Here is an 8,545-nt window from a genome sequence, read left to right on the forward strand (position 1 = left end):
ATTCTCGTGACTTATTCATGCCAGTTCTCTGTACAGAAAATTAATATGTAAAAGTAAGATATAAGGAATGTTTAGTTTTTCTTTAACATAATAAATGATGAAGGACTGACAAAAAAATATCAAAGATTCTGTTTCAAATGTTCTTATGAATACTTCAAGATTTTTTTTTTTTGCTTCTTTCTATTTTCTATTTGTCTGGGTGATGTTTCCTTATAAATAAATCAACAAAGCTGAACAGTGATATGTAAAGGCTTATCATCAAGATTCTGCTAACAACTGAAGAGATTTCCATGTTTTGAAATAGAACGAATCAGTTTTCAATCTGTGATGTGTTCTCCATAACCAATTTCCATTTCCTCATAGTGACTTGGATACTGTTTTCACCATCCACTGTTACTAATGGCCATGTGACTGAGTTCTAACTAATGGAAGGTGGGAAGAAATGTGTTCCTTTTCTAAGACTGTCATCAATAACTCCCCCACAAGTCTGCATATGCTTTTCCCCCTATTTTGATTGGCTGCAAAGGGAAGAGCACTGAGGGAAGGGAAGAGCCACACATGGAGAGTCTTCATCCACGATTGACCATTTAGAAGGTGATCTGAAAAGGAAACTCAACATTGGACTGTAAAGTTAGAGAAAACTAAACTTCTACTATTTGAAGGCATTATACATTTTGGATTTATTTGTATTGCAATAAGGCTACCCTAAGAAACACAGGTGAAAATAGGAAATCAAGTCTTGTTTTGATGTCCACCTTGGGGAGAGGGACTGGGTCTTCATCTTTGAATATTTGGCAGATTGCCTTGTACTATCAGGTGCTCCATAAACATTTGCTGAAAAGATGTGAATTTGGTCCTACTCTCCAGATCCTGCTCTTTTTCCTGAGCCAGTTACCCAGAGGTGAGAGTCTAAGAGCTCACGTTCCACACAGATCTGTGTCCAGGAACAGTTGGGGCTACTCCACTTTTAAAACTCTTCTCAGGTATACTTTGCCTAAACCTGTTGCAAAGGAACTTTTGCATGAATGAATTCACCTGTCAATATTTCTTTTTTTGAATGACTTCCTTTCATCCTAATCTAAAAGATACTTTTATTTTAGCAGTAAGAAAAGGCTACTATCAATTATTTGGGAATAATGTCTGTTTATTGGCTAGGAAGAAGGAGGAAAGGATTCCTTGTATTATACAATATATACTGGGCTTAGTTTTAATCTTTGAGGAATTTTTACTTTCTGGGAAGAGAGGGGAAATTATCTTCTATGATTGTTCCTAGAATCTTCTCTTCATACTAAAGAAGTCATGATAGGCTGCTGAATCTTTCTGTTTCTCGGAGGACCACCCTCTGGCTGTGGTGGGCTATCCATAGGAGACCTTTTACTTTGAAGATATTTTTTATACATCAGAATAGTGATGTGCCCAGTTTTCAAAAAAATATTTAAGTTCGTAATTAATTGTATTAGGTACCTAAGTATATGTATTAGGTACCTAAATATTTAAGTTCCTAATTATATTAAATACCTAAGTGCTGTCTGCTTAGTAGAAATGGTTCCTACTTTTTGTAGACCTGTTATTTAGACAGAAACAGGAACCACTAATGTGGACTTAAAAATAACACAGTTGGGGGGCCTGGGTAGTTCAGTCAGTTAAGCGTCTGACTCTTGATTATGGCTCAGGTCATGATCTCAGGGTCGTGAGATCGAGCCCTGTGTCAGGCTCCATACTGCAGGTGCAGCCTGCTTGAGATTCTCCCTCTCCCTCTCCCCCCCTTCCCTCTCAAATAAATAAATAAATAAATAATAAATAATAAATAAATAAACGAAACACAGTAAAGTCATACAAGTGTCAAACAGAAGAGATGGCAACACTTAAAAGGAAAAATTCTTTTGTATGGGACGATGAAAGCACACTCAGCATGCCAAAGAAGAGAGGATACATACCTTGTTTTGCCTGATTATTGCTCTTCAAGGAGTCTTAAGCCGGATGTCTCTAGAATTGTGAGAAAATACGTTTCTGCTGGTGTGAGTCCTCAGGCGTGTGGTAATTTGTTAGGATAGCCATATGAACTAATGTATCTCCCCCGCTGTAATGTAAACGGCTGGAGAAGAAGAGATTGTGTTTTGTTTATTGCCGTACTTTCCCAGGCATAGACCGGTGCTTGGCATGAAGCAAGTACTCAATAAAGTACTCAACCGTCCTTGTTGATGGATGAGAAGAAATAAGGAAATGTAGCTCCAGCTTATTCAGAAGGTGTAATTTCCTTTTTAGCTTTCATAGTCATTATGAAATTGTCCATACCACAGAACTGTTTTCTGGTTTGTCCTCATTCTGAGACAGTAGTGTGTAGAGGTTAAGAGCCGAGGCTCTGAACTTTGACAGACTTGGATTAAAACTCTGGCCATGGAATCACTGGCAGGTGTCATAGTGAACAAATTAATATTCCTAAGCCACAAGGAATTTCTGCATAAGATTGTTGGATGGATTAATTATGTATATAATTATATATGTGTATATAATTCCTAGCTTAGTGCTTGACTGTGTTAAGTATATAGTAAATCACTATTATAATAATAATGAGTTGGAATTAATAGGGAATAAACTGAAATTTTATAGACTCAAGTATCTTTTAATTTTAAGTTGCTTTAAAATGACATCCATCTAGTATAACATTTCTTTACTAAGAATTTCATTCAAGGAAACCCTCTGAAACCAGAAAATTCCCTACTATGGTATTGGCAGATCTCTCTGTACCCAGTATAAACTATGAGATGCTGTATTAACTATGTGCAAAGTTCTGGGAGTTCCAAGTTATAAAATAAATTCAGCCACATCTGATGGGCCTACCTCACCCACTGTGTCAAGGAGACTGGACAAGCAACTGGCCTCTTGGTTCTTAGCCCTTTGGCTTACTGTGCCATGATCTATCAGTTTTACTACCTCACAAAAAGAAATTCTCTGTGCGCTTTATGTTGTGATTCAGCGCCTAAATATCACATATTGATATTGTGTGTCACTCAGGGATACAACATTTCAAAAACATAATTATTCATTTGCATAAATTAGCATAACATTGAAAGACAGATGAAAGATCTTGAGCTACTCCATCACCACTGCAAATAAAATAAAATAAAATAAAAGTGAAGGAAGATCTTTAAGAATATGTGGACGTGTTTAGATAATTAAACTGGGGAGTAGTGCCTAAGAAGGAGGCAAGAAAGGTATGTCTTTAGAAGGCAAGACAAGTGTTCTTGATCTGTTTTATTATTTTGTTCATTGAACATAAAATATTTATTAGACTTCCATAAATTCATTCTTAACCTCAATCCCCTTAATTTTCTTCTAAGGTATTATATTTCTCAACTGTGAGGTAAAACAGTTTTGGGGTTTGGAGACAGAATATGTACTATACATTGTACAAAAACCTCAGCTGCTTACGCCGATGGAGATCTGGCTTACTCTACCTTCCCACTCCAGGCTCTGCCACCACGGATTCCTTTCTGTTTCTCAAAAGTAAAGCTGAGGAGCATAGCTGCTTCTTTGGCCTAGGAAAGCACTTTCCCTCATCTGTTTATGGCTGGTTTCTTTGGAGAGGCTTTCTTAAATCCCTGCTTGCGCATCATCCTGGCTTTATTCTTTGCCCAGCATGGATATTTTTCTTGGGTGTGTGAGTGTGTGTGTGTGTGGGGTGGGAGTGTATTTGACCATTCACTGATGAACCGCTCATCTCCTAGCCCATTAAAAACTAAGCTCTGTGAAAACAAGATCCTGTTTATTTTGTTTGCGGCTGTATACCCAGTTCTTAGTATAACCTAGTGGATGCTAGTAAATACATATGAAATGTAATCAAGGCGAGAACTTCCTATACATTAATTTTATTGTTAGTTTCTCTTCTCAGTCTTGGATGTTCCAAGTTCTGATTTCCAAATTTTAAATTCAGTCTGAGATATTACAAATTCTGACTTCTGTAACTACAGAATGATATGTAACATTAACATGTAATATTAGGCACTGAATACTAATACACTGATGTTGGCCACTAAGGTCCATGAGGGGTGTGACAGAAGAGCCCTGGGCTAGGAGATTCAGTAATGGGAATATCATCTTATTACTAGAAGTTCTTCTATACTGGCATTCTTTGGGGAAAGTACACGCGGAGAAACACTGACAAAGAAAGGCAGGGACAGCTTTTTTATGGAGTGGTTCTGGCACCTCAGATCCCAGTGTCGAGCTGCTAATAAAATGCACGAGAGCAAGAGATGTGTGAGGGGGAGGCAGCACCACTTGACAGTTTTATCTCGTTAAGGCTCAGATGAAAATCTTAGAATCTTAGCACCCTGGGCAACAACAAGATACAAATGATAGTAAATGTCTACAACATCAGAGATGGACATTGACTCAGCTCCTTCTGTATGAGAGAGGCCCTTTGCTCTTTTACTCTTCTAGACACACGGATTTAGAAAGAAGAACTGCATATCCCTGTCTAAATTGTGGTGCAGATTCTTAAACACTTACACACTCATTTACCAGATGACCTAGCAATCCCACTCCGAGGAATTTACCCCAGATAAATGAAAACATGTGTTCACACAAAGACTTGTATTTGAGTGTTCCTGGCAGATTTATTCATAATGGCTAAAAACTGAAATCAAGAAAATATTTGGTGCTGGTGAATAGATAAAACAAATCGTAGTGTATCTATGTTATGAAATATTACTTAGCAATAAAAAAACTCCACTGATATATGTAATATCACGGATGAATCTTAAAAACATTACATTGAGTAGAAGAAGCCAGGCCAAAAAAAAAAAAAAAGATGACATGCTGTATGATTTCATTTTATGATATTCTAGAAAAAGAAAAACTATAGTGACAAAGCAGAGGATTTGTTGTCAGGAGCTGAGGAGCTGGGAGAGGGTTGGGAGGAAGGAGAATGTTTGCACAAGGGAATGTGTCATTTTTGGAGTCATGAGAAATGTTCACAGTAGTGGTCGTGGGTACACAACAGTATACGTTTGTCAAAGCTCATCGAAATGTGCACTTAAAACTGGTGAAATTTATTTTATGTTAGTCATACCTCAACAAAGCTGGTTAAGTAAACACTAAATATATATATCCCTATAAATACTCTGGAATCTGATACAAAGAGATTAGTATTTATCCCTTACGAAGAAGAGGGGAGGAGGAAGAAGGTAGACTTTTTGTTTCATTTAAAAGAACAGCCTCTGGGGCATGTTCTAGCAAAATTACAATGGGTGACATACTTTCTGTTTCACTCAACATGGTTCTGAATGGTCCTTCTCATTTCACATTTTGTAATTACAAATTCTTCTTTGTGTTCTTCAGTGACATGTTTTCTGACTAGGAATTTTTTTTTTTCAATAGGACTGGGGAATGGGGTGGGGACATGAGAGGCGGAGTGAGTTGCTGCAGCGTTCCGCTCTTTCTATGAAATAGGAAATGGATAGTCAAGGATTTTCATGGTTTGTTCATGTGCGGGTAAGTTATGATCTGAACTTCCTACGCTTTGGCCTGATGTGTCTCTTACACTTTTAGAGTGTCCCCATCAGGAGCCCTTCATTTGGACTAAAGTCCAAATATATGGCGATCTGGGTAGAGCCTGCGTGAATAAACCTATGTATCGAAGCCCCTTTGACTTACACCTCTAGGTTGGGCACTTCCATTAGTGAATTTCATTAGGGTCATGCTATTCATAGATAACGATGATTTTAGGTCTTTGAGCAATCTTTGCTTGAGTTTTGACCTCAACCTGACTAAAGAACTTAGTAATAGATAACAAAGGACAAAATCACGTTCGGCCTCTTAAATTTATACTTTGCACTCCGTTTCTCTTTAATTAATTATCCCTGTTAAATATTGGTACCTATCTAATTTAAATTAAATAGTTGAAAATCTGATGGGTCAAGGAATAAGTAAAAGTCAGCGCACAGTAGACGTGTGGTAACTTAAGTCAGACCTTCTCTGGGGGTGTTAAGTACCTCTCTCAGCCCCTGGTGAGTATTCATTCCCCAAAACAAGGGGTGTCACTCTAGATTTACTATAGTAGAGAAAGGGATGGCCATTTGAAACCAGGGATATCTTCAGCTAAATAAGCCAGGCTTATTTATTATCTCCCTCGTCATTGAAGGAAGAAGTGAGGAGATTCAGATCCTCTTCCATTTTCTTTTACAGATTAGACAATTCCAAATATGTGGGAAATTATTTTCATTATGTTTGCGATTCTCGATTTTAGAAAAATGAAAATTTTTCCTTTTCAGGATTAACTTCGTAGGGAAGAAGATTATTCCTAGTCCCAATCTGCTTAATTTAAAGGGAAAATGCTATTTCTAACCACGGCTAAATCCCATAAAGGCTTCCAAGATTCGACCGCACCCAGTCCAAACTCTATCCAAACCGGGCCGCTTCTGCCATCTAGTGACCATCTTTCTGAACTACATGGGTAGGGCACTAACCTAGTCTGGTCGGCTCAAGTGTCAAGAATTATTTTTAATTTAATGCGTCGTATGATTAGTTTTGGGCTTCACGTCCTTTCATTCCTACCTACTGTCTGTGTGACACTGGGAAAATTATTTAATATTTCTGTGACTCAGTTTATTCATCTGTAGAATGGGAAGAAGGACATACCTCTTACAGTTTTCATGAGGCTCATATGAGAAATAATACATGGAAAATGCTTAGCAGAGTGCCTGGCACAAGTAAATTCTGAATAAAGATTTGATGGTATTGTATTTATAATTATGCAAGTCCAGAACTAAAAAAATAGGCCAAAGCATGGAAAATATGTGGAGTATTTCAGAATAAATTAAGTATATAATATTTAAAGCTTGGAAGAAGATCAAGTTTATTTAGGCTTTTAGTGTACGCTGCCAACAAATGCATTATTGCACTTGCCTCATTCCAAGTCTTTCCCCACCTCATACTGAATGTTCCTGTCACAGCAGACAACTCATTACTCTGCATACATTTTAATGCCTTTCTTCCTTTTTCTGAAATAGTCTCCCTTACATTTTTATATTTCACAGCCCTAAACTCCCAACTCAAATGTCAGCTTCCCATATACGCTCCTTTAGTGCTGTCAGGTGGAGTTAAATGCCATGGAGCCTTTAATCTCGTCTTCATGAGAGCATCTGACACAGGCTTTGCTGGAGAGAAGCGAGAATCAGGTGTGTGTGGCCACATAACTAGACGGGGACATGCCTGCTATGGGACATTGTGTATTGTGTTTGTAGCTTCTCCCCTCGAGCCAGTGCCTCACACAAAGACTTCACACAGTAGTGCTCCATAGAAGCTTGCTAAATTGAAATAAAAGTTTAGCAAATATCTTAGAACACCTTTCTAAGAAGGCTGAATGACTCATAGAGGCTTCTAATGTACGATTGGACTAAATCGGCCTGCTGGTTTGAGTTGGCAGGGTTAGTCCCATCAAAATATGCTTTTGAATAAAAAAATAAGCGATTTTTAAAAAAGATTTTATTTATTTATTTGGCAGAGCGAGCGAGCGAGAGAGAGCTCAAGCAGGGGAAGCAGTAGGGGGAGAGGGAGAGGCAGGCTCCCCGCTGAGCAGAGAGCCTGATACGGGGGGCTCCATCCCAGGACCCTGGATCATGACCTGAGCCAAAGGCAGACGCTTAATGGACTGAGCCACCCAGGCGCCACCAAAATAAGTAATATCTTAATAATAATAATCGTAATAATAGAGTTCATTAAAGAACATTTGGAAATTACTAAAAATGTAAAAAAAACAGGGCCCCACTACCCAAATAGTAACATTTGATCTTTTTTCAGTGTTTTGTCTATACATTGTTTTTATTACATGGTTGTGATCCTTGTCTATTTGCAGTTATATGCCCTGATTATTAAGCTTAACATACTGGAAGTATTTTCCCATCATGCTATATACACATTAAAAACAATTTGAAAAACCAGAAGCCCACTGAATAAATGTGCCATAGTGTCCTTAACATCACTGTATTTAGGCAGTTAGCTTGTTGGTGTTTTTTTGCTCTTATATGTAATAAAAAAAGTAAATCTTTGGGCGTAAAGGTTTTCCTTTGCCCAGGATTATTTGCTTTTATGAGTTCCAGAAGTATAATCCCCCACTGACTACCTTATTATAGCAAGCCCTGAGAGACCAAGAATTGGTTTTAACCAATGGGTTTTGGCTTATGAACTTCAACTGCCCTGAACTTACTGAAGATGTGAAGAAAGGCTTTAGAAGATTAGGCCGAGCAAGCACAGGAGACATACCATTTTCTGAAACCATTCCCTGATACTAAATTGTTTGCTTTATTTTTTATTGCTTACTTGTTTGTGTGCATTTGTGTGTGTATTTTGTCATTTCATTTTATAAGTGAAATCCTCAGGCCCAATATGTGTTAGCTGATTTTATATCCTTCTTTTGCAAACAATGATTTCTTTGGTTTCTGGATTTATTCACTTATACATCTATTAATGCATTTTACAAATATTTATGGAAATTTACTCCATGCCAGACACTTCTACTAGGTGTTATATAAGCAGACATTAAATA

This window comes from Zalophus californianus, chromosome 4 (genome assembly GCF_009762305.2).
Source record: "Zalophus californianus isolate mZalCal1 chromosome 4, mZalCal1.pri.v2, whole genome shotgun sequence".
Taxonomy (NCBI): domain Eukaryota; kingdom Metazoa; phylum Chordata; class Mammalia; order Carnivora; family Otariidae; genus Zalophus; species Zalophus californianus.